The sequence below is a fragment of the Armigeres subalbatus genome, chromosome 1 (genome assembly GCF_024139115.2).
Source record: "Armigeres subalbatus isolate Guangzhou_Male chromosome 1, GZ_Asu_2, whole genome shotgun sequence".
In the NCBI taxonomy this organism is placed as follows: Eukaryota; Metazoa; Arthropoda; class Insecta; order Diptera; family Culicidae; genus Armigeres; species Armigeres subalbatus.
This window is the reverse complement of record NC_085139.1, coordinates 153761764-153788583: the sequence shown is the minus strand read 5'-3', so window position 1 is coordinate 153788583 and position 26820 is coordinate 153761764. Positions and strand designations below refer to the sequence as shown.

Sequence of the window (26820 nt, the reverse complement as noted above, 5' to 3'; positions counted from 1 at the left end):
ATTTTTATATGAATTTTCACTTTATTTATTATTAATGACGTACATAATATGTATATCAAAATATTTCTGCAAAGCTTTAAAAATTAAGAATTTTGCTATAAATTACTCAAATTTTATCAAAATGTCACTTACTCCCCTCTGCTTCTAACTCCATCAAATGTCATTTCAATTTGTCAAAATACCTCTCGTTAGCGTGGTATGTGGGCGCGCGCACCAAAAATATTTCGGCGTGAATTCACGATTTAGTTTTATGCATTAAATTCTACCACTTTGTTGTAGCTCGTCTTACGGAATTTTGTGTGGGAAAACAGTGTCAACTACTGTATAATAAATCACAAGCATTATTAGACAGTCTTATGATTCGACCAGATAAGCATCATATTAGAGAATATTAGAGGCGTAATCATTACTCATGGTGACTCATCGAAAGCTGATTGTACTCCTAAATGTGACGAACAGCAAAATATAGCAAAGCGCTGAAAAGCAATGAGAATTCGTGAAATCCAGGGGCCATCCTCAAAGCACGTCTCGCCTTTAGGGGAGGAGGAGTTCCGAGCAGCGTGACGATTCAGTAAAAAAAAAAAATCTAGAGGTTTAATACAAAAAGTGCGACAAAGGGGGTAGGGGTATGTAAATAGCTAATTTTCGCGTGACGCAGTTGATGGATCGTTGGTTCGTCTAGACTACCAATATTAGCGTTGTCCTGAATAATTTTATTAAATTAAAAAGCATTGTTTTACTTAAAATGACCGTAAATACACACATATGAAACCAACGAGAGGAGAGATGTCAAAGAAAAATTGCGTAATAGTCAAGTTTATTAGAAATGAGTGAACGGCTCATGAGTAGGAACGCAAGAATAGTAAATGTCGTTGTTTTGCATTGGAACATTTTTATATTAGAGATTTTGTTGTATTAAACGATTTCTGTGGCCTACCCGGAGGAGGCGAGCTTGATTCTCGGTCCGGTCAAGGGTACATTCTCGATTCCCTAGCCTTAATATATTCATTGCCACAAGATACATAATCATGCAATAGAAAATCTTTCAAATAATAACTAATACTACTACACTACTTATGTATGTTGAAAACAGGGCATGTTCAAGCAGGGATGTAGAACTATTGAAGAAGAAGACGAAGAAGAAGATATGAAGTGCTGATATGAAGATATGATTTGCTGATTTATTTCTCTCGCTAAGTATGTGTAATTAAAATTTTTCAACACATCTCCCATTTTTTGAGTTTTGATTGAGTAGTATAATTTGACTATCAAAAGTAATCATCAATAAACATAACATAGGGTGGCATAGAAAACACATGCTGTCAAAATTAAAAATAATTCTATCAGAGTTTTGTGCTGACTTTGGATGCCATTATGAGCTCATATTCTATCTCGTATTACTACCAAGCCCATATCATTTCGGATCATCAAGGTGTTCGCTCCTGGTCGGGAACGGAAGCATAGACGTTCTACCCATAATTACATCTAGATAAATAAGTGCATCTACAATTTAAATCAATTTATGGAACCTTATGACGTCATTTACTATAACAGTGTTGTAAAACACTCCAAGTTCCGAGGATTCGCCAAATCTAGATAATACATTTTCTTATCTATTTTTTGATTAGAAATAGCGTGAATATTAAATATAGCACTTTAATCTTTATGGCACCATACTAATAACACGTTCTTTTAATGTGCATGTTGTTCTTAGTATACCTTATGTAAATCAATGTACGCCATGCCTCTGGAAGTAAACGGATAGAGTGTTGCGAAAAGCTTGCTATTTAACACATGCTATTCAATAAACATGCGAAATAAATACCTTGTGATGGGAATATATGGCAAGATTTAGTGTACCATTAGTTGGGGATTTTGCTAGTTGACTTTTTTGAACACATACTTAATCTTATCAGCATTTGGCAATTGAGCATTTGCCTCTCCCCTCTGTCTTTAATCGCACTTTTTTTTCTGTTGTTGGTGGTGGCTTGACTGATAACAAATACTTTTATTTAAAGTGCAATTTGGCAAACAAGTGTAACAAAGAAAACTGCGAAAAAAGGAATGGTGCTCTATCACCCTCGTAGGCAGATTGTGTCTAATAATGTTAAAATATAGGGAAAAAAGCAGCGGGTGTTGCTGTCTCACTGTTCTACACTAGAAAACTTTTAAAATTGAATTTTAGCTCAGAAAAAAACTAAGGAAAATGCCCAATCAGGTCCATTAATACTAGAATCAAAACTTCTAGGGCATAGCGGGTTATCTTCCGACCGGTTCGACTAGTCTGTGGAACATGATGGTAGTGGTGTGGGAGAGTCGACAGTTGCATTGGATGGCTGTGTCTTGGTTAAACGTGAGAAGGACAATAAAACTACTAAGAGATTTTTTGTTTGTTTTTTTTAATTTGAAAATAATTTAAAATTGTTTAGCGATAACACTTGATCCTGATTTACATTATATTTAAATAAAAATAAAGCTTCCTTCTATGTTCAGCTTAGGTAGCAGCGTTTCACCGATGAAAGAGAATTAAATTTCAATCAACAAAAAGATTATCTACAAACGAAAAAATAGTATTCTGCCGGTATATTCAAAAGGTTGGAAATAAATATTCTTTTTTCATTTGAATGCTTCTAGCGTTGCTCTACGTTTTGATTTATCGCAAACGATCTGGGATTAATCGCTGTCGAACTACTACGTCAAGACGCTATTTTATAACTCGGGAAATCCACCAATTCACTCAAATATACGCCTTCCTGATTCTTCGAATTGCATTTAGCATTTGGCTTCTTATCGGCAAAATGTAATTTTACTCTGGGATGGTCAATTATGGGACAGCTTTATATAGGAAACAGCCTTATATTCATTTCAGGAATGTAGATTTCACTTTATTTTTCAAAGAATTTGAGCATTTCTTTAATACCCGGAAACAAAACATATATTAAACCTTTGCGGCCTTACTTACCACTGAACCACAGAAAAAAACCAAGATCAAATGACTAGTAAAAAATCATAGTGACATATTGTTTTAACATTCTTCTATGCTTATATTACCAAGCATAATTGTAGAACGAACTCGAGAACTGAATAACATATCTTTATGTTACTTGTTTGAGATAAGCGCTAAAATAATAGACCACAGTTGACCCATGTTTTTAATTGCATTGGCTTTGAAATATTTCTACCCTGGTTCACAGCCTACCCTGGTTAATTCTGACACGAATGCATCCCTGGTGGTGTGAAGTGTCTCTAATAAACAAACAAACAAAAAAAACATTTCTACACGGGTGATGGGTCATTTCGATTTTGGGTTGGTATTCATCTTAAAATTTTGTTTTATTACCACAATAGTTCTGTCACATAGAAAAAAAATATTAATTGATGTTTCAAAGCACTAATGTGGCATTAATAAAACCTATAAGATGCATACCGATCAAATTTTAAGTCCTGAAGAAGACATCGAAGCGGATGCCGAAACGTTGGACAAAATTCAATGATTTGTTCCAAAACCATCCTTCTTCATTGCCAAAAGGTCTTAAAAATGAACACAGTCTAAGTCAAATAACATCAAACCTAATATTTTCTGGATAGTTCGGTGTAAATTGGTTATATTGTCGTTTTTATCTCACTTATCGCTCGCATTCATCTCAGGCAAGTACATATATTGTTTTGTTATCACCACTTGTTGCTAATAAGCTATTTTCATCTGCTCGGGTAACTTCATAATTTGGCATTTTTAACGGTTGTACATTGCAGCATAGCAAAGAACAAAAATCGGTTGTCATTCGCATACAGGCGATGATTGTGTCACACATTCACGCGCATAAGGATAGTTGCTTATTTCATTGTTCACATAAGAGAGAGAGAGAGAGCAAAACTTTTGCGATTACTTTTTAATTCTTTTTCTTTTACACTAAATCTACAGTCCAATTGGAACTTGGCCAGCCAATTAACTTGGTGTTCTATTACTACATCCATATTATTTATTTGTTTATTGAAATGTTATCATTGCATGAATATGTATCTCTTTTGCCATCCTAAACCTGCCAGAATTATGCAGAAGTTAACAAGAAGGGTAGTATTTCATTTCATAAGAAAAGATTTTTTTATAGGAAGCCTCGGACACCCATGGTGTAGTATATTAATCGACTCAACTCAACTAACTAAGCAAATTCTCCAACTTTTCAAAAAGTATTCTTCAGTCGGTTTGCAATAAGTTGCATTCGACAGGTCACCAATTCCATTATTATCGGTCGTTGTGTTGAAAAGTTATGAAAAAATGGTATATCGAAGATAAAAGGTTGTGTCTTGGCCAGGGTGGGTTAAGTTGAGATTTTTATATGAAAATAATTTGAAATTGCTTTACAATATTGTAGTAAGAACATAGATTTGGAAACAGCACAGTTTGAACAAAAAACACATATTGTATTACTTTAAATATCTTTAGATTTTGTTCTTCATCAAGTGATGTTCTCTTCTATTTCAAACAGAGTACTCCCAGTACGACTCCCATTTTTCCCACAACCTGTCATTTGAATATCTGAATTGACAGAATGAAACTTCTCAATTGAAATAGAGGCACTTCTCAATTGACGGCATGGAAAATGGTATAATAAAATTACTTTCTAGAGTTCAAATAAATGAGACGAAATTTATCAATATGCTTCGGGTATATGTTACAAAATAATTGTTTTGTAAAACACTATACAAATATTCTTACTTCTTGTTAATATTAACAAATGGCTAAAAGTAATTCACAGAAGACAGAAGGTTTTGATTTTATTCTATACCGGAAGACGATTCGTCGTAATTTTACAATGTTTAATAATTAATGTTTTTATTATCATGACTTTCATTATTATTAATTAGGATAACCATCATAGACCTAAGTCGTCTGTTGATGTAACAAATAATAAACATCATAAACTAAGGATTTTTTTATTATTATTCTTTATTAAAGAGGCTTACAGCCCTAGGCTGGCTCACCTCTGGAATAAGACAGGATTAAATCATTACAAGGTATATGTTACTGAAATCAATCCTTGCGCACCCATATCCCACCCAGTGGCAATTGCGGATCTGCAGAGGGTTTCTCTGTTTCTTTTAATATCAGGAGTCTAACTTGAATTTCACTAATATTTCTTTTGACGCTGAAGCCACCTTTATTAGTCTAACCTAATATCATTCGTTCAGAATAGGACGTTTGTCTTGAATTTTATTATTATAAGTGTTACTATGTGCGATGTTGTTTCACCCCACACGCACAAATAAGGCAAAATCATGTACTAAATTTTCAAAAACAATATTGATAAAAAAATGAGTGATTAACATGATTTTATTTGTTTAACGCAATAAAAACCAAATTAAAAAAAAATTAAACTTGTTACAAAAATTTGATTGTCTTTATACATATATGATTGATTATCTGTTGAAATTAAGTCAAAGGTTTTAAAACAACTAAAGTTTTTAAAAAGGTTCTTAAATACTTTTAAAGTGTGTTTTTGAAGTAGGCGTGAAATCAAAGATATCAAAAAATGCCCTTTTAGATAAACAACAAACGGCCATTGGCTGTTGCTTCTGAGAATTTGAATGAAAAGCAAATGATGCTTAGGCTCAAGGATAGGGCGTGGTCAAATGCATTTAAGCTAAAATGCAGCTTGAGGCATTAGCAAAACATTTGAATAACAGCCACTCCATCTGGTGCTGTATTGCAATAGTTACAATATCAGACGATAGGTGGTGTTGCTGAGTATTGGCATTAATATCAATTCGCATATACAGCAGTGACATCTGTTGTTCGATCGTCAATATTTATTCCTGAAAATTATTAATTAAAGTTGTTATTTTGAACTGCAAAACGTGGAACGGTTACAAAAAGTGTAAAAAAATATTTACTGATAGCTGGGAGAACGAACAAAAAAATTGTTTCGCAACAAATGTTGTGACGCATCGGATTGAAGCTGACCAATCAATTGAACAAGAATGGTAGTCGAATCCAATAAGAATCTATGGAAATTGTTAGAAATGGACTAGAAGTTTTGATCTCCATATCCACACACTTCATTCTCTTTTCAACTGGCATTGAAAGGTAACTAGAGCCCAGGTCCCAAACTCTCTGCTCTAATAGGTGCCATTTTTTCCATATGCATTTTGACAGTTGGCTCTGTACGTATCACACTGGAATCATACTGTTTGTGCCTGGAACAGCCAAACAGCTAAGTGTGTCCAATCTAATCCCCACGGTTTGGCAGTGCTATTATGGAAGAAGGTTGTCAGTATTACAGTCAGATTTAATCCGGGATTTAGAAAGTGTTAGCTCTATTGCAGTGACACATTTCAGACTGCCTGGTATTTCATTGCTAGTCCAAAGTTACATTCACATAAGGCTCGACTGTTTTTGTGATTATTTGGTAGGCTCAGGCGTATATAACACTTGACGGAGCCGCAGTTTATGATATGTTATTTAGCGATAATGGACAATACTAAACAGAATACAAATAATATAAAACACAAGTTGAGGGGGGTTCTGTAGCGTAGTGGGCTACACGTTCGCCTTATTAGGGAGTGGTCATGGGTTTGATTCCCAGCCCCTCCACCAAACCCTCGACAGCCGCCGAAAGCGTAGTCCGTACGGTGGCGTTTTGGGGAACGTGCCTCACTGACACGGCTGCCTGATAACGACTGACAAATTTGTTCTTCTTGGAGGTATTCCTCCAACGTTACCCGATAAACGGCAACCGAACAAAGCAACGATCATAAGATTTACCAGGTGACACAATGGACTCACGATGAGATTAACTGGAAACGACAACAATAGCGAATAGACACTTTGCGTTGAATATTAGCTTGAAACCATCTCGAAGTAGCGTGCCCACTGAATTGGCAACAAATCCATCTTCCATGCTTGGTTCTCTCTACACATGTGCATGCTGCCTCTAAATGCAGTATATTTTCAGCAAGTAGTATGCAGTATAGTTTGCAAGAGCCGTAATGTAGGCATTTATTTTTTTATGTGTATCATACTAAGGCAAAACCAAGGGATGGAATCGAGAAAGACATCGTCACCGCTAGGTGGATTAATCTGGGTTTTTCTTATAACATCAGTGTATAGAAACGATAGTTCCTAATCGAACACATGAAGTTAAAGCATTTGGTTTAAGCATATTATATGTAAAAGATGTGAAATGAAAAAGACGGTTCAATGCATTTAAATATTTCTGTGAGAAAACTCAAATGGCTGTTTCATGTTATGCTGGAAAATCAGCACTTGGACAAAGTTGATTTTTGTGGGTCAATTTTCATAGGATTCCTGTGGCTCTGGAAAATATCAGTAATCACTAATAGAAATCGTTGACTTTCTAAGAAATACCTATTTGAAGTGTAAAACGGCTCCTATTAACTGACAAAAAAACCTTAAGAAATTTAAAATTTGAGGTGTGTTGCAATTAGATTGGAAAGCTGGGATTCTAAAGGATGCTGCAGCTTACGAAGTTATTTATCAGATATTTCTCTACTAAGCTCATGAGACTCTTAAGAGATTCTTAGGATAACGATGTTTTCTGTAATATACATCACACTTGAGGGGGTCAAACGCAAAGGGGTGTAAGTGACAAAAAGTTAGTTTTGAGAAAAATGAGTGCAAAGTTTTTCAATATTTTTTCGCTCCATACATATTGTATGAAAGTTCAAAAAATAAATAATTTTCCATGAATTTTCACATTTTTTATAAATATCGTACAAACTACATCAACATATTGCCGCAAAGCTAGAGAGCCAAAGCTTTTTTTGCTGTAGTCAACTCAAATTTGACCAAAATTGCACTTACACCCATCTGATTCTAACTCCCTCACTTAAATTATTTTGCCGACCACAGTAAAATTTTTGCCGAGATTCCAACAGCCGAGATATCGGTAAATTTTTTACCGAAATTTCGTCATAATTTTACCGAAATTCGGCAAAGTTGCCTTTTTACCGAGATCTCGGTAACGATTACCGATGACTCGGTGAAGTTTACCGAAATCTTGGTAATTTTTTTACCGAGACTCGTCGCAATTATTGCCGAACTCCCGGCTGTTGGATTCTCGGCAAAGTTGACTTTTAACCGAGATCTCGGTAACGATTACCGATGACTTGGTAAAGTTTACCGAAATCTTGGTAAAAATTTTACCGAGATTCATCGAAATTATTGCTGAGATCCCGGCTGTTGGATTTTCGGCAATCGTAAAATTTCGAATAATAAGTGTGTAGAATTACTCCTAGTTAAATGTTAAAGGATCTTCAATTCAAATTATTTTTCGTAACAGTCAGAACAGTTTCCAGGATTTGAAATTCAAAATGGTTAGTAGTTCGACGAAGAAAATTAGGGTCCTTTATTGAAATTGAGAAAAGCTTTATACATAGAACACCAGAACAACTATTCATTTCTTCTTCTATCTTTGGAATCATGGAAAAGGATGGTAGTGAATAATAAATAAATCGATTTATAATCTTAACTGTTAACTTCATCAAATTTCTTGATAAATTTCCTGAAAAAAAAATCTATATTTTGTTATTTTAAAAACTGGAAAATTTTGAATTTCCCTCTCAAATAATTGACGTTTCCCGTCAAAAATTGTATCTCGTTTTATTGTCTCAGTCGATTGTTTGGTTTATTTAAGGTCAACTTTTCCAAAGAATTCATATTTTTTGAAGCCTCTTCCTATTTTGAAAATGATTAAATTGCTATTGTTTTAAATTGCTTTATACTCCTTCATGGTAATTGCAAAAATCTCAGAAATGTTTTGATTCTATTTGGATTGGGTTTGTACTGGATTTGGATTGGAATTTAATTAGTTTTAAATTTAATTTGAAATGAATTAGGATTTGAATTGGACTGGACTTAGATTGAATTTGAATTGGATTCAGATTGGATTTGGATTAAATTTGAATTGGATTTGGATTCGAATTGGAAAGGATTTGGATTAAATTTGAATTAAATTTAGATTAGCCTTGGATCTGATTGGAATTGTACTTGGATTGGATTTAGATTTGAGTTGGATTGAATTTGGATTCAATTTGATTGGATTTGTATTTGATTTGGATTATATCTAGATCGGATTTGTATAGGATCTCAATTAGATTTGGATTGGAATTGGATTGGATTTAGATTGTACTAGGATAAAATTTAAATTTAAATTGGATTTGTGATTGAATAAGATTTCGATTGAAATTCGATTGTATTTTCAGATATGATTCGGATTGGATATGGAAATAAGTTTCAATTGGATTTGGATTCAAATTGGATGAGGTTTAGATTAGATGTGCATTAGATTCAAATTAAATTCGGATTGGATTTGGATTGAAATTGGATTGGATTAGGATATGTATTAAATTAAATTCGAATTCGGATTTGGATTGAATTCGAATCGGATTTATACTGGATTTGAATTGGATTTGGATTGTAATTGGAATGGGATTGGAATAGATTTGGATTGGAATTGGATTTGATTTGGATTTAGGTTGGTTTTAGAACTGAATTGAATTGGAATTTGATTTGGATTGGATTCTAAAGGACCTCAGTTCAGTATTTATATATTTACCTTTTTATGATAACAAAAGGAACCTATCGACCTCGTAAAATTTGTTGTTCTTTAGTCAGTTATTCATTACTGAGATCTGAAAGCTGGTATATATTTTTGGGCAAAATAGGGACTAAAGTATGAAGCAAGGCTTGTCTTTCGCGACTCCTCTATGATCAGTCGGTTTGGGAAACCATGTGCTAGGCCAATCTTGAAAAACAGCACTTTTTTAATTTTTTGTCAAAAAATATGGGTTCTTTGGGAAAGTACTGACAAAAGGGTATCTTAATTTATCAGAATTGTATTTCAGAAAATTCGACCAATTTATTTCTGAACGTTCCTACACAAATTTGATAAATTGCTTTATTCTTTCCAAATAACATTTTCCAAATTACCTTTTGTAAATCGGACCCTAGTTGGCATTCGCTCGACTTTTTGAGGTAGCAGTGTTTGTTTCTTTTCCCAAAGTGGGTACCGTTACCGTGATTCATGCAAGTTCTCCAGTAAAAGTTACATTTAGCTGAAAATCGGATGGTAATCATTGTGTCTGAATCTACCGAGATAAAAAAATAAACGATTAGCATTTTCGGCACAGTGCCGTGAAATCTCAAAGTCAATTGAACTTTTTGACCCGAATGTGATCTTATCCAACGCTGATCTCAATTGAATGCAGTCATTCCAGTAAGCCCCGATCCATTCAATTGACAGCATTCAAAACGCATTCAATCGATTGACTTTTAGCGCATATCATGCCAGTTTGAAAATTTGCCGTGTATCAATTATGTCTCCAATATTATTGGTACAATTATCAATTCGGCTTCAATAATAAATTTGAAATCTTAAATATGAAATACGTTTTTCTTGCAATTTTCCGACCACCAGTCATTCGAATGTTGTGTATCTCAATTGACAGAACAGAATATTTCAATTGAAGAGAGGCATTGATCAATGGAGACAGCATGGAACTCAAATGAATGAGACGGAATTTATCAGTACTGCTTCGGCCAGTGGTTATACGGAATCAGGGTTTTTGTATAAGAATTTGAAAAACTTCGCTTATGAGAAGTTCTACATATTTTGGTGGGTTATTAGCAGAATTTTAGGCAAATTTGCGTTGTGATAAACATTATTTATGATGCAAACATTAAATCGATGCATCCTGATCGTTCATTGCATACCTGAGATCTTTGTATAATGTATATTATTCCACTTCATTGCTATTAAGAAATACTAAAATGGTTTAATTCTTAAAAAACGTTTCATTCATTTTCAATTTGAGTTAAAAACGTTTCATTCATTTTCAATTTGAATTATGCAGTCTTGGTAATTTCGGTTTCTTAAATCGATTATAATACTAGTAGCAACGAATGGCTTGGACTTATGCAAAGGTACTTCAGCTCAAAGTCATTCTTGGCTCTCATATGGTGAGGTCATAAATTGTTTTGTTGTGGCTGGGGCCGGATTTTGGTGTGGTCCTGGGGGCTATTGCTTTGGGCCTTTACAAAACGATGTTTTGCTCATCAGATACACATTTGGATATATTCAAAAGCCTCTAAAAATTGTAGGCCCCGAGTCCTCGCTCTGTTAAATCCTGGTTTCTATTGCAATGTGTTTTGCTTAAAATTAATTTTAAACATTCTAACAGATCAACCAAATTCGGAGCGGTATAATTCTAGGGTTGATTGACTTACTTCTATAATGCATTCCATCAACCCTGTCAACATTGAAATCGAAAAAAAAGTCAAGCATATTGGGGCAATGCTCAGAAACATTGTCATGAATGATTAGTACTAGCGTAAAGTGTGGGATCGTAATTACCAGTCTCATTTTTCCATTTATGCATTGATGAACTCAGCATTGCTTTGTATTCATCTAAGATTAGTGTACAATTATGGCCGAAAGGTCAAGCACAGAAATGATCCTACCTCTACACGTCTAGCTAGACATGTACCATCTACTAATTTGTTTGCATGAGTTTCTAAATGAAAATGATAAGAACACAAGGTAGGAGAAGAATGGAACGAAATAGTCAATATCACGTTGACACTATTGGGTACGCACAACCGTAAGACAGTCGAGAGTTCAATAATACTCCAACTGTTCAACAAGAAAACCAAACACTTGAACACACGGTACCAGTTGTACATACATAGTTCAAAACTTTACGAATGCTGCTAAGGCTGACCGAATACGTAGCCGAAAAAAATGATAAGAACCGGCGATAAAGCCTGTGGTATCAATTTGTTTCATGCAAAAAAAGGGTAAGTAAACTATGTCTCGAAAAAAATATTAGTTTGCGTGGAGATAACCACCACATGCTACAAGTCTTACCTGTGAAGTATACACTTATCGTACCCCGATTTGACTGCTTTTTATCCAACGATTTTTTTTGATAGTTATACAACGAATTTTGGCACACGCATGGCTTGGTCGGTCGATTTCTGCGTAAGACGGTGATGTCACTGCATTTTTGCAACACTATTCACAACTGTTTCCGAGAGCGGTAAATATCCGTCAAAATAACGACTTGATTCCGACGATAGTTGATATTCCATGTTGATGCACTTTGGGATGGTGTTTTGCATATTTGAATTCACGGTAACATGGGTTCCAACGGTTTCCCTATCCAGGTTTGGTTTATATGAGCTACACACAGAACTCTACAACAATCGTATCACTCGTATTATCTTGCGCGGAATCAATTGCACTGTAAAATTATTAACACAGTCAGTTTGAGTCACTTAGAAATGCAGAAAATGAGGTATTACGGATGCCATTTTTTCTCCTTCGTGCATCGACTCTCCTGACGATGCCGACACACAGAGCACAAACTAAATATTGTAACCAGTGGTACGAAAATGCGAAAAATAGAGCATGTACTGCAGTAATAAAAAAGGATAGAAAACTTCCACCACAGTCAAGACGAAAAAATCGTTTTTACTTTTTCACATTTTGCGAATGGTGTAGTTGCCTTTTTAATGTATATAGTTTTTTCGCGTTCGCCGTCTACTCTTGGGGGTAATATCACATATATAAACAGCTCTGATGATTCTCTTTTTGCCGAAATTTCGGTGAGAGAGGCGAGCTAATTACTTCAATTTTTTCCCCGTTCTTCAGCGGTGTTATCAATTTTTGCGCGTTCGCTTAGCTTTGCGCAATTCCTAGGTTCCTAGGCGGCACGGGAGCGCACTTTTGAATTTTTGAATGCTGCTGATGATGGTGATGATGCGATTGCACTTGTCGTTTCGTTCCGCTCACTTCCAAAACAAATAATAATCATCCAACGCAAAATTTCACCACCGACGACTTTTCGCGGTGCGATTATAATTTTTTCGGCTAATTTTGATTTGGTAAGGTTAAAATCCTAAATCCTTGTGAGTATTACTTGAGATGTCCTTACGGGGGAAACTGTTGCCACAGAACTAAAAACTTAACGAACGAAGACCGCGGATGTAATTGCGTGTATGTTCAGTTTGGCGGTTAGAAATCTTTTGCTGATTTGCTACACCAATTTTTTCTCTATTGGAAAAAGCGAAAATTGTATATAATAATGTGTTGTTTTTCCTTATGTATATACATTATTACTAATATTGCTGTGTGCTTTATGTACGCGCAAGGCTCGGTTTTCCCAAGTAGCGAAGGACCGGAGAGCAGCATCCGCGAGCGAGGAGTGGAAGCACCACCAGCCAGCATCATTGGGACGGTGAACTTTTCGCTGGTTCGGCTGGTCAAAATGGTTTTGTAAATTTGGCGTAATATTTGAAAAAATATTGACACATTTTGAAAATATTCTGTGCATCTAATGTAAAATGTTGGCAGCTGATGTTTTAATAATGTCATAGAAAACTCTAGAACCATCACAGGATGAATAAAAGTAAAAGGAATTCCATTAACGATATAACCGGGTGGGCTCTACCGCGGTAGAAAATACTGATTTAAACTATACTATTTAAATTAAAATAATAAACACTGAAATTTGGAACATGTTTTATACCTTATTCTTGATAACATGACCAATTATTTCATTTCGAAATGAAACGAAAAACATATAATTCATTTAATAATAATAGATATACATATATGTCTTGTAAATGTATGTATTTATGTTTTACCTATTGTTTCTACCAAGCACATAATAACTATTGCTAATCGCTACTTGTCGGGTTGTTGTCTATTTCGAAGCTCATACATAGTATAACATTATATCAAACATCTTCCCCCCCAATTCCCCTCTTATGGCATTAGTGTGTAGGATCTTGTGCTACAAGCACAATGCAGACACTATGTTCAGGGAGTGTACTCAAACTCACCATCTCCGAAATGGCAATCCTTCGCCTTCGCTCGCAATGCTAACTAAAGACTAATTACGTAAGCATTTTTTTCTGGTTCCCCCATGTAAGATTTTTCCCATACAAATCATTTTTTATTTATATGGAACGTAAGAAAATGGTAGACCCCCCCCATAAGTGCTTACGTAGTTAGTGTATGACCCATAATTATTATAAAGTTGCAAAAACAGTTGATCAAAGCTTTTTCTCATTATCGGTAACAACCGTTTTCAAAAAAATCTGCAGCTATCGTAATTAAATTAAGACTATAGTAGATTTAATATAACTAATTTTATACATCAATTATAAAAAAATAAGATCTCCTCAAAAAGTTTCATAATGGTCACCTGATGCGAACGTAGCTCACTGTGTTCCGCGGCAGCAGCTACATAAAAAATCTACTTCTTTTCCTTTCCGCTTTTCCCAATGTTTTCCCAAACCATCAACATCCGACCTTACACCATCACTAATACAAATCCACCCAGTTTTTCTACATCGAAAAATAAAAATAAAAATACGAACATAGCGAGAAAAAAAGTCACACAGATACACAGCATTCGGCTTCGCCTGCCTGCCTGTGCGAATAAATGGAGTGGATTCCAAATAGCAAATACGGCTCGCCACCAGCGAGAGCCGCGTCGCACCCCGCGAGCATCGTGAAGCGTGTGCCTGTTGGGCTGAGGCTGTAGTACGGCGCGGGTGGGCTGGGTGGTTGGCGTGTGATTCTTCTATATGTATCAAAAATTATATTTTTTCGGATCTTTCATCACTAAACAGCCACCACGACGAATGTTCACCTCAGATGTCGCGCGGCGCGGCAGTATCGCCGTCTGCATCTCGCGTGTATTAGCGGGCGGCAAGGATAAAGAACCCATCCTAAGTAAGCGACGGCGGCCGGCGGGTGGTTCGTGCCCGATGCCATGTGAGTGGACCCGAGTAGAGTGTTGCTTCAAACACACTTTGAGACGATATATCGTATTTTGTAAACAATATCAACACCTGACCAAGACGTTATTGTTTCAATCATTGATCAATGATGAATGTAATTAGGTAGGCGACATTCGGACTATGCTGAAGATGGCTTGATTCAAATCTCAGTCTGCCATATATAATACTTGGGTGGAACATTCACTTGAGCGGCATTAGCAGAGTTAAGAGCCACGTAGAATGGTTACGTTTGCTTACGTTTTGACAGGTTTCCCATGGAAAAACTGAAAAATACACGGAATTCTGTTTTTACAAAAATATCGTATAGTTTCGAGAAATCATTTGGGTGATTTGGTAGTCATTTGCCACTGGTAGATATAGAACCGGAGACATTTGATTTTATAACAAAAAATTTTCCAACCGAACTTGCGGCTGACTCGAGATCAAATATAACAAATATACACCCCCGGAAATAATTATGACACCATCGCTGCTTGTTCATAAGAAATGATCATGTTTGAGGATCAAAATCTCGATTTCTAGCGATTCAATTAAGGGCATATTTGGCCTTCCTGCCTAAAATAACCTGAATTTTCACATAACGATTGTTATTTGTACGCATGTTTACTGAAAAGACACGTTTTAGCTGGGAATAAAAAAACAGAGATGGTGTGTACAATAAGTCTATCTTGGATCCTTGCTAACGGCTGATAACAATGTTAGTCGTGAAATACGAAGGCGCATCATCTGTGGAAGTCGGGCCTACTACGGGCTCCAAAAGAAACTGCGGTCGAAAAGATTCGTCACCGCACCAAATGTGTTATGTGTCTAATAAGAACGGTTGTCCTCTACGGACACGAAACATGGACAATGCTCGAGGAGGACTTGCAAGCACTCGGAGTATTCGAGAGACGGATGCTTAGGACCATCTTTGGCGGCGTGCAAGAAGACGATGTGTGATGGCGAAGAATGAACCACGAGCTCGCCCAGCTCTACGGCGAACCCAGTATCCAGAAGGTAGCTAAAGCCGGAAGGGTACGATGGGCAGGACATGTGGCAAGAATGCCGGACAGCAACTCTGCAAAGATGGTGTTTGCTTCCGATCCGGCAGGTACGAGACGGCGTGGAGCATAGCTAGCAAGGTGGGCAGACCAGGTGCAAAACTACTTGGCGAGCGTGGGGTGCATTCGAGGATGGAGAGATGCGGCCTCGAACCGTGTATTGTGGCGTCAAATTGTGGATTCAGTATTATCTGTTTAGATGTAAACTAAATAAATGAATGAACAATAAGGAAAAGAAGATTTGACGTTTCTGGTTCTGCTTGGACCCAGAGAGTGTCTGTTAACTCAGATCTGGCTAACGAAGATTCAGATAACTCAGTTCAAAATACGTCAAAACTTCCAACTTTTCAAAAAATATTCAATATAATTTTCGATAATAATTTTGGTACATATTATGTCCAATAACATAAGTGTTTACACATTCGTTTCTATGTGTCACAAAGGCATATAGGTACCATGTTTATTGGGGCCCTAAATCATTTACGTGAATTTTAAACCGAAGCTCTACGATGTCAATTTAGTGGAAAACAATAACATTTTGTGATTTTTATGACAATGAAAATCAGGATGAAAACAATCCCGGCTTAATGGTATGCAGGTGAAATGGGCAGTTGGTTAAACGGACATATTAAGAAATCAAGCTTAAAACAATAAATTTAGTAGATGAATTGAATGCATTGACTAAGCATCTATAAAATGTGCCTTTTGAAATAAAAATGTTGGATATTAATTGATACATTAGTAACTTACATTGGTTTTACTAAAAAAGCATGTTACATAAATAAAAATCACTTAAGAATGCCATTGATATGAACAATACTCGGAAATTTGAATTTACTAATGAATCCCTGGCGTTTTCGGAGGTAAACAATACAAAATTTTCAAAATTAAATTTCGGTGATTAAAATGTATGCACTCCATATGATACAATTTCTTTAAAAAATCTCAAAAAATAAAACTTTGAGTTAAATCATCAGTTCAAACCATCTTTGGATAGACTAAGTTTGAGATCCTCGAAGATCATGCGGATTCATTTTGCCGATTTCTATTTTAAAAGTTTAAATACTACACATAAAAAATTTCATCTCCATGGAATTTCAGCCATAGTTTGAATTACATCATTAATAAACAGAATAGTTTTCATTACACCCAGGTTTTTTTACACGGTTTAGTTTTAGTCGTTTAAGACCTTCAGCGTCAATGAAACAATGACCACCAAAACCCCACGAAAAAATTCACAAAAAAATCAAAGAATATTCAGGGGGTATTTAAAAAGCTATAAAAGTTCAAGTTAACCGAGAAATTAATGAATTCCAACCGCTTAAAAAAACCTGGGAGTATTTGAGTATAGTATAACATGTCGTACTCATAATTTGAAACAAGCAATAAGATCCACTCGGTAGAGTGCCAAATTTGTAACGATTTAGCTCTAATAGGACCCCTGTCCGTTTTACCCACCATGCCCGTTTTACCCCCACCTCCCCTACAGCATTTGTTTACCCTACGAGCGCAAAACTGGCAGTAGTGGCGTAGCTAGGTGATGGTTTTTGGTTTTGAAACCACCCCCTGAGCCAAAGGTTTGAGTTTTCTTCGTTCAAGCCATTGTATATATATTTAAGCTGCGCGCTGAATAGAATGACAACCTCAACGGTCTTGTAGGCTCGTGAGAGGTTACTTGTTAACACCGCAATTAAAGCTAGTTTCGCAAGATAAATACGAAGCTAGGTATGCTTCGGTGTAAGATTATTTTAGTAATGTACATATAGTTGCAAGTCATATATGTTGTTGTAAAAACACAAATTTATAATAAATAAAGGGGTAACAAGCCTTGGCCAATGCGCATCTTTAGACGACTGCGTTAAAATTGCTGAAGCGATTCGCATATAAAAAAAATTTGAGCGGTATAGTATTTTTTTTAATAGAGAGATGAAGGCAAATCTGCAAACCGACACCTGAAATTATCACTCAGGGAGTGGGGTTGACAGAAGGCCGACCCACTAAACAGTATAGTCATCGAAGATGCACATTCACGAAATGCCTACGCGATGAAGCTAGTCGAGGTTACAACCACTTCTTATGCTACGTAAAAAAGAAGCAATGGGAGCGGTCTGCCAAGTATCATGCACACTAGAGTGAGGCGCAGTTATATGAAAAAGCGCAAACATCATCCAATCAAGTGAGATCAAGGTATTTCTGAATCGTTTTGGGACCCTAATCAGTTGTGCAAAACATGGACATTTAGTTTTAGTTTAGTTTGCAATGTTAGTTTGAGAAATGGTTCCGAATAACTTCAGTTAAATCATTGGTCCACGTAGTTCGCAGTGCTAGTAGAATAAACGATTTTTTGCATATGGGTTGGACACTCAATCTTCGAAGCGATACAACTTTTTTCGTGGAAGTTCCAGCAACGTACCTTCTCCGGCGAAGTTTTTCGGCATTCTTTTGGTTATACTTTAACGCAATGTGCAACTTGGTTTACGATGAACTGAAACCTGCAAAAACATACGTTCTTTAAATATGTATATAAACGTCAAACGCGATGCGGAAAGCGAGGAAGTAACCAAGCTGGTCCAAACTCTGAACAGTTGTTTAACCCAGAATGGCTTCGGAAAATCATTTATTTGATAAAATGACCATGACGCCTCACTCTAATACACACGCTTGTTTTACGATGCAGAAGTGTGATCCTTCTGTCAGATATTCAGGGATGTCTTCAAAAATCATGCCCCGGTGGTAGCACAGGAAACTGCACTTGCTCTGAACTTAATACCAAGAGATATTCACCCGTATTCTTGTTTACGGACGAACGATACTTTCGAACGAATGCGATTCGTTCGAACCGTTTCTCCATTTGATTTTGCTGGCGTAAACGAGAATGCGCTTCAACTTTCGACCGAAAGCGCATTAGTACGTAAACAAGAATATGGGTGATTATTGACTGCAATGTGTTCCACGTTTCTTCAGAAATGGTCAAACATGCGGTTGAAAAACTTAACCTTTCGTACTCTCCTGCACCGGATGGCATATCATCGAGCACTCTATGCAGTGCAGGAACACTCTCCAGTTACAATAGTTTCTAGTCGGGTAGAAATCATCATTTATGCTCCCAGCACACAAGAAGGGCGATACGATTACCTTGGAATAACATCTTTTAGAGATGGATCTAAGTGCTTTGAAATCATCCTCACCGAAACATTATTTAGTACATGCTGTTTGTTTTGTCTTATTAGATCGAACTTCTTCTTCTTCTTCTTATTGGCATTACATCTCCACACTGGGACAGAGCCGCCTCGCAGCTTAGTGTTCATTAAGCACTTCCACAGTTATTAACTGCGAGGTTTGTAAGCCAAGTTACCATTTTTGCCTGCGTATATCATGAGGCTAACACGATGATACTTTTATGCTCAGGGAAGTCGAGACAATTTCCAATCCGAAAATTGCCTAGACCGGCACCGGGAATCGAACCCAGCCACCCTCAGCATGGTCTTGCTTTGTAGCCGCGCGTCTTACCGCACGGCTAAGGAGGGCCCCCTATTAGATCGATTAGATCGAACGGCAGTGAACAATTGGATTGAACGGTGAGGTGAAAAAAATGCAAATCATAGAATTAAATTAAATTGAAGGGATTTTGCTCAATTTTTCCATTGTAGCTCGATAATGAGTAAATAATATTGAATTGTAATCGTAACATCCCCTAGTTATTCCAAAATGTTCCATTATTTTCTTTCGTCGTTGTAAGAGGCCTATTACTTACAACTATGCTATTGATAAGGGGCCGTCCAGAAACCACGTGGTCATATATGGGGGGTTTGGAAAATGACCACGATAAGCCACATGGGGGGAGGGGGGAGTGTTGTTCTCGAGCCACGTGGTTTTTCTTACACGAAAAACTTTTGGTGAATAACAATAGCGGTGTAAAAAATACAAGTCATAACAATTTAATGATTTAATCATTAAACGCAAAGCGCATCTCAGAGCCGATGCCCACGTAGCGTCTTTTCAACTCAGCGTTGAAAAGACGCAGGTGTGCATCGAGAAAAACCGGTAACGCAGCGTCGGTCGTAACGCCGATGCATATCTGCGCTATTTGACTATCTTAGCCTTAGATCCTTTTTCCATAAAAAAATAAACGAAAAAACAGGTTGCGATTCAGTCTCAATTTCCACAACAAAAATTTGGAAAGAAAAATGGGAAAATATAAAAAAATTCCGCCGCGCCACGCCATTGCCGCAGATGGTTTTAGGCATCACGCTGCTGACACTTTTGCATCAGCGGACTGCAGCTACAAATTTGAAAAATATGCATGGTTTTACAATAATCCAAGAAAAAACTTCAAAAGAATTTCTTGTGGATATTCAGGAAAAATCCAGTAAAGAAATTTCCTGTAAAAACTTTGACATTACTTCATATAATCCTGATAAAGTGCTGGCATTCAGAATGATTTTTGAACAATTCTCTCTGAAAAATATTGCTACAAATTGTTAATGAAAAACCCAGATTAATCCACCTAGCGGTGATGGTGCCTTTCTCGTTCGTTCAAAAGGTTTGGAAAAATCTCAAATAACACCAATATGTGGATTGGTCTTATTTTTCATATTTGTTTATATGCATAAGAAAATTCTCGCCAAACGCAATTTGTTGCAAACAAATCGGATGAGCATAAGAGCAAAAAATGGCATTTTATTTAGTAGTTTTAAAATTAGTATTTTCGCCATAACTTTTGACCCAATTGTACGATCCGGCCAAGTTTCTATAGGAAACAATAGGACAAGATTCTGCGTCGAATGCAATCTGTTGCAAAAGACCTGAGAAGCACACATATTGCACATCAATCACAGTAACTTATATATGACCGGATTCAGTCACAATATGGTTACTGCAACCAGATTTGTTGAAATTGTGTTGCTTGGGGAATAGATGAAGTCTAAATGCTAAGAAAATGAGCTAGACTTTTTTGAACTCTTTTTCACAATAAATAGTTATTTGACCATAACATCTAAGCCCATAGTCCGATCTGGTTAATTTTCAATAAGAAAATATGAGACATTCTGCGTCGAATGCAATTTAATGCGAGCAAATCGGTTGAGGAAAAGTGCCTGAAAAATGAGGGAAAATTTTTTGTATCGATTTTTTCATAAAAAATGGTATAATTTTCGATCCCATAGTCCGATATGGCCAATTTTCAATAGGAAACAATGGGACAGGATTCTACGTCGAATGCAACTTGTTGTGAGCAAATCGATTGAGGATAAGTGCTCGGAAAATGAGTGACATTTTTTACGCGATTTTTTTCGTATGAATTTGTATTTTGGCCATAACTTTCGATCCCATAGTTCGATCTGGCCAATTTCAAATAGGAAACAATGGGACAGGATTCTGCATCGAATGCAACTTGTTGCGAGCAAATCGGTTGAGAATAAGTTCCCGAAAAATGAGTGACATTTTTTACGCCATTTTTTCGTATGAATTTGTATTTTGGCCATAACTTCTGATCCCATAGTCCGATCTTACCAATTTCAAATAGGAAACAATGGGACAGGATTTTGCGTCGAATGCAACTTGTTGCAAACAAATCGGTTGAGGATAAGTGCCCGAAAAATGAGTGACATTTTTTACGCGATTTTTTCGTATGAATTTGTATTTTGGCCATAACTTCTGATCCCATAGTCCAATCTGACCAATTTCAAATAGGAAACAATGGGACAAGATTCTGCGTCGAATGCAACTTGTTGCGAGCAAATCGGTTGAGGATAAGTGCCCGAAAAATGAGTGACATTTCTAGGCGATTTTTTCGTATGAATTTGTATTTTGGCCATAGCTTTCGATCCCATAGTTCGATCTGGCCAATTTCAAATAGGAAACAATGGGACATGATTTTGCGTCGAATGCAACTTGTTGCGAGCAAATCGGTTGAGGATAAGTGCCCGAAAAATGAGTGACATTTTTTGAGTAGTTTTGCGCACACACACACACACACACACACACACACACACACACACACACACACACACACACACACACACACACACACACACACACACACACACACACACACGAAGACGGCGCAATGCGCGAAAGCGTCCCCTGCGATAGCCGCCGGTAGTCGGGGCACCATCAGTGCGGAAGTTTCCCTCACCGGAACTGGTGGACCACCCTCGACGCCGGGGGAAGTCAGGAGGATTCGAGTCAGGAAGTTCGGTGCATGACCGTCGAGGGATCGAGAGTGGAGCAGTGGAGCAGTGGATTAGCCAGCCAGTCGGCGAACTAGCCTAAGCTAGGGGCCGGAATTTTAGAAGAAGTGCATGAGCACAGCCCCCCCCCGAAGTAGTCGCAGCATCCCGTGGTCCTGGGGGATCGAGGCAAGGAAGATAAGGGACCCGGTTTATCCGGGAGGCACATTTTTAGCAGGTCGGGAGGAGCCCATCCCTGTTCGCCTTCGAGCATAGTGTGGATGCTCGAGGTGTCTGTCGCGCAGATTTTTGATGGCCTTTAACCCTTGTAAAAAAAAAAAAAAAAAACACACACACACACACACACACACACACACACACACACACACAGACATCACCTCAATTCGTCGAACTGAGTCGATTGGTATATAACACTATGGGTCTCCGGGCCTTCTATAAAAAGTTTGTTTTTGGAGCGATCATATAGCCTTTACCGTATACTTAGTATACGAGAAAGGCAAAACAAAACATCTCCAGTGTAAATTGCGAAAAAATTTCCTTAATACTCCGAAAAAAATTCCATGTGAATTCTGTCTGAAAATTCAAAACAGTCCCGTGGGAAATACATATAATTTTCGGTGGAAAAAAAATGTTCAAATTTTCATATATTTTTTTACATTCTAATGAAATTTTCTACGAAAAGTTCTTTCAAATATTCACCAGAAATTCTTCTTTATTTCCTTAAGAATGTTTTCGAACATTTTAAGGAGTGCACTTCAAAATGTTCAGTCTCCAGTTAGCTTTGCGAGCAAAGGCGTAGGGTTGCCAACCCGGAGATGACGAGTTCGATTATCGTTCCTGTCTAGGATGTGTTCGGGTGGGAAACATTCTTGACATACTAGGTATAGTGTGTCCATCGTACTAGCTACACAAGATATATAATCGTGCAATGGCTGGCATATAAAAGCTTTCAATTTATAACTAAGGAAATGCTAATAGAATATACTAAGTTGCAAAGCAGACCAACTTCCAGTTGGAATATGGAGCCATATAAGAAGAAGAAGACTTCTAAATTTTTCAATAAAAACTCTTCTGAATTTCCGAAAGATATTAAACAGTCAATGCCACATGAAACACTTTGATATTTCCGTTGATTTTTTGTTTTTGGATTTTTTTTTTTCAAATTTGGAATTTTGAAATGAAAATTTTTTGAAATACTTTTTTACGCTCTTTGTTTTTAAAAACTTTAAAAAGTTTTTAAAAACTTTCAAGTATTTTTATATTTGAAGCATTATTTAGAATTTCCACGAAAGAGTCTATGGATAATCTTCAAAAAATTCTTTGGATTTTCAAAAATAAATCTTTAGAATTTTCGAGATTCTTGTTTTTTTAAACTGTACCATAAATTCTTACATACTTTCATCGGGAAGTCATTTTGATTTCTTTGTAAGTTCAGCTATACATTGCTTTAAATCTTTACCGTGCAAAGATGCACAGGAAATGATTTACAAATTTTAAGGAATTTTCACATCAAAATCTTTAAAATTTTGATTTAATTTTTTAAGGAATTCCTTCAAAGGTACAATTTTTTCGTTATTTTCACTTGTAAAAACATCGGAATTTCCTCGGGAAATTATTGGTATTTCAGATGGACTTTTTTCGATTTTCTACTGGAAAATCTTAGGAAGTTCCATTGGAAATATTTTGGTTAATTCCGAATAATTTGTTTTGGAAATTAAAAAAAACTGCTGAAAATGTCTAAGAATTTCTTCTGGAAAACGAAAAAAATTTCCATTATAAATTTAGAAGAATTTCCTTTGAAGATTCATTAAAGTTGTCCAGGATTTTGAAAAAAAAATCTTTAGAGATTCTGTAAAAAAAGTAAGCTGGATTTTATTTTCTGATTTATACTGAAACCTGTTAATACCTGTTAATATTGGAATGTAAACTAATTTGATGATTCTGAAAGCAAAACTGGAATTTCTACAGGAATGCTACTCAAAAGAAACAACAGTAGGAGGTTTTATTTGCATCTCTAAGATTACATATTAACTTTGTGATTCTCTGATAAACTTTTTGTTGTAAGAGTTCAGTTCAGATGCTTTGCTGAGGTTAATATATCTTAAGAATTTCCAGTACCTCCAGAGCTACGGAAGGTCCCAAACACTCTTAGGAATCTATAGGGATACTCAGTGATGAACTTTACAATTATTTTAAAAAAATTAAAAAAATAACATAGGGATATTTTAGAAAATTTCTAAACCATTACAATTTTTTCTCGAAATTTTTATAACATATTCATGAGTCCACATTTTTGTATCCTCCTGATGCATCGAATGTGTACGAGTTCTAGATATCCTAAGACCCGATACACATTACAACATGATAACATCATAAAATGTTCGAATTCATGAAAATTTTTAATTTCCATGCTGGGTTTAGTTTGATTTTGAATCAATTGAAATTGTCCATCATCAAAATTGATCGGATTAATCATATGTTTTAGTTACATAAGGTTTTTTTTTTTATTTTTGTACTTGTAAAAAACCACGTGGTCATAGAAGGGGGGGGGGATCTGCCAAATGACCACGATAAGCCACATGGGGGGAGGGGAGGTTGAAAATCTTCAAAAATATGACCACGTGGTTTCTGGATGGCCCCTAAGACATTATCTGATCGCGATTATAAATTGAAAGACCTAGGAGTCCTACTTGACACACACATGACATTTAAGATGAACTATTCGCCAATAAATAGCAAACTTTATTGACAGCTTGTATTCATTTTGAAAATTGCCAACGACTTCGACTATTCTCTCTGCTTACGCGCACTGTACTACTTGCTGGTTCGATCTATACTAGAATGCCCGTCCAAAAGTAAATGTAAGATTGATCAGTCTTTTTTCGGCGCTAAAATACTAAACGCGGAAATTGGTAGTCCAGAGCTTCACGAATGATTTCAAATTTACGCTCCCGAACTTACTCTTCGTTCCAGACAATTTCTACAACCATGAGCAAGCAGCACGGTTTTCAGCTTGAAAGATCCACTCAACAACATTTACTAATTATATTTATAATTTAGAAGACATTTTTTTGCTTACCTTTTAGGCCTATAATTCAGGGTTATGGATAGGAGCAAGAACTCTACTGGATTTCAAATGAGCCTAATAAGGAAATCGATTATTATTAAGTATAATATAACATCTCTTTAGTTCATCTAACATAGCAAGAATTCACCATTAAAAATTGTGTATAGTTCTTATTCTCCAATTTAGCTAGTTATTTTAGGATTTTCTATTCGCATGCCCTGGCTGCCAAGTAGCGAATACTTCCCCGTCAGCCACTTGGACGACTTGCCTTTTCTCGAGCACTTCGTCGTGTATGACGTACGTAAACGCCGCAGGTAATTCGAACTGTTGCCGATCGTATTTCGCCATCATTACTGAATCTAGTCTCAATGATCTTCCTTTTTGTCGTACTCTGTGGCAGCTTGGGCCCGTCCCTCCTTAAGCTATCAGTACACTGTTTGTCATAATGACAAATATTTGTCAAGTCAGCCTGATATCCATGTCGATTTCTAACCGGTTTGATAGATGTCCGGATCAACTTGACAAATATTTGTCATTATGACAAACAGTGGACTGCGGGCTTTAGCCGTACGGTAAGATGCACGGCTACAAAGCAAGACCATGCTGAGGGTGGCTGGGTTCGATTCCCGGTGCCGACCTAGACATCGGTAATCGTGTTAGCCTCATGATATACGAATGCAGAAATGGTAACTTGGCTTAGAAACCTCGCAGTTAATAACTGTGTAAGTGCTTAATGAACACTAAGCTGCAAGGCGGCAATGTACCAGTGGGGGATGTAATGCCAATGAAGAAGAAGAACTTAGGGTCGTTGATGATAACTATTTGCTACCTACTTTTACAGACTCCTTGCAATGGCAGTACCGTTACGGGTGATTTCTGGAATGTACTCTTTCGGCAATCGTCTCTAGACAGTGTCTAGGATCTGGGAAGGTCGCCAGGCTTGGCGTACATTCGCATTGCTGTTATCTAGCTTGTAGAGATGTTGCATACTGTTAGAACTCCGGAGAAGAATATGACTAGGAGCGAGAGTTGGAGCAGCGAGGTTTTCAATGGTACATGAGATAACGTTCTATCGTTCAAGGTGTTTTCTATTTCAGCCACTGACTGAATTACGTAGATTTCCATAAACTCCTAGCTTCCACCCATATAAGGTCAGGTGGTGATATACATATCTCGAGCCTTGATGAAGATCCAAACCCCTGGATCGAAATGTTGGCAATGATTTCAAATTATCAGCACTTTTATGTGACTGAAAGCCTGAAAAATCCTGATTATTAGCGATTAAACCAGTCGAAATCCTTTTAAAAAAAGCTGGCTGATCTCGTTTTTGCGCTTGATGATACATCACCAGTTATTCCTATTCGATGCATTCTGAAGTAAAGTATTATGGCAAAAAAAAACGAACTCTTCAAGTGCACAGAGTTGAGGGGCACTCCATGAGTGGTGGGAGCAGCATCCCAAATTATTCCGATCTTGCCAGGTTTGGTAAGGTTGATCACTAGGAATACAGGTAGGGTCTTTGCGTGCTGAGCTTGCTGTTTTTCTTTATCTTCAAGTAATTTCCGGATGTAACCTTTAGGACGGTAGTGCGCAACCTTCTGATTTAAAAATGCTGCTAATTGTGGGTCGGTGTAGCGCCATCGAACGGCTGATTGGGAGACGAATATCTATGAAGCGCCACAAGGGGGAAAT

The 26820-nt window shown here is 36.7% G+C and overlaps 1 protein-coding gene across 2 annotated transcripts in view; it reads right to left on the bottom strand.

Moving 5' to 3' along the window:
• The window catches only part of LOC134205308 (broad-complex core protein), a 222075-nt gene that overhangs the window by 63989 nt on the left and 131266 nt on the right, over positions 1 to 26820 (bottom strand). The window contains exon 1 of one of the 2 annotated variants that reach the window (XM_062680453.1): positions 11886 to 12998. The exons of the other annotated variant lie outside the window; for it this stretch is intronic. The gene's annotated coding sequence lies outside the window, so the exon portion shown is untranslated. Of the gene's footprint in view, positions 1 to 11885; positions 12999 to 26820 lie in introns of those variants that run through there. 2 annotated transcript variants of the gene reach the window in all.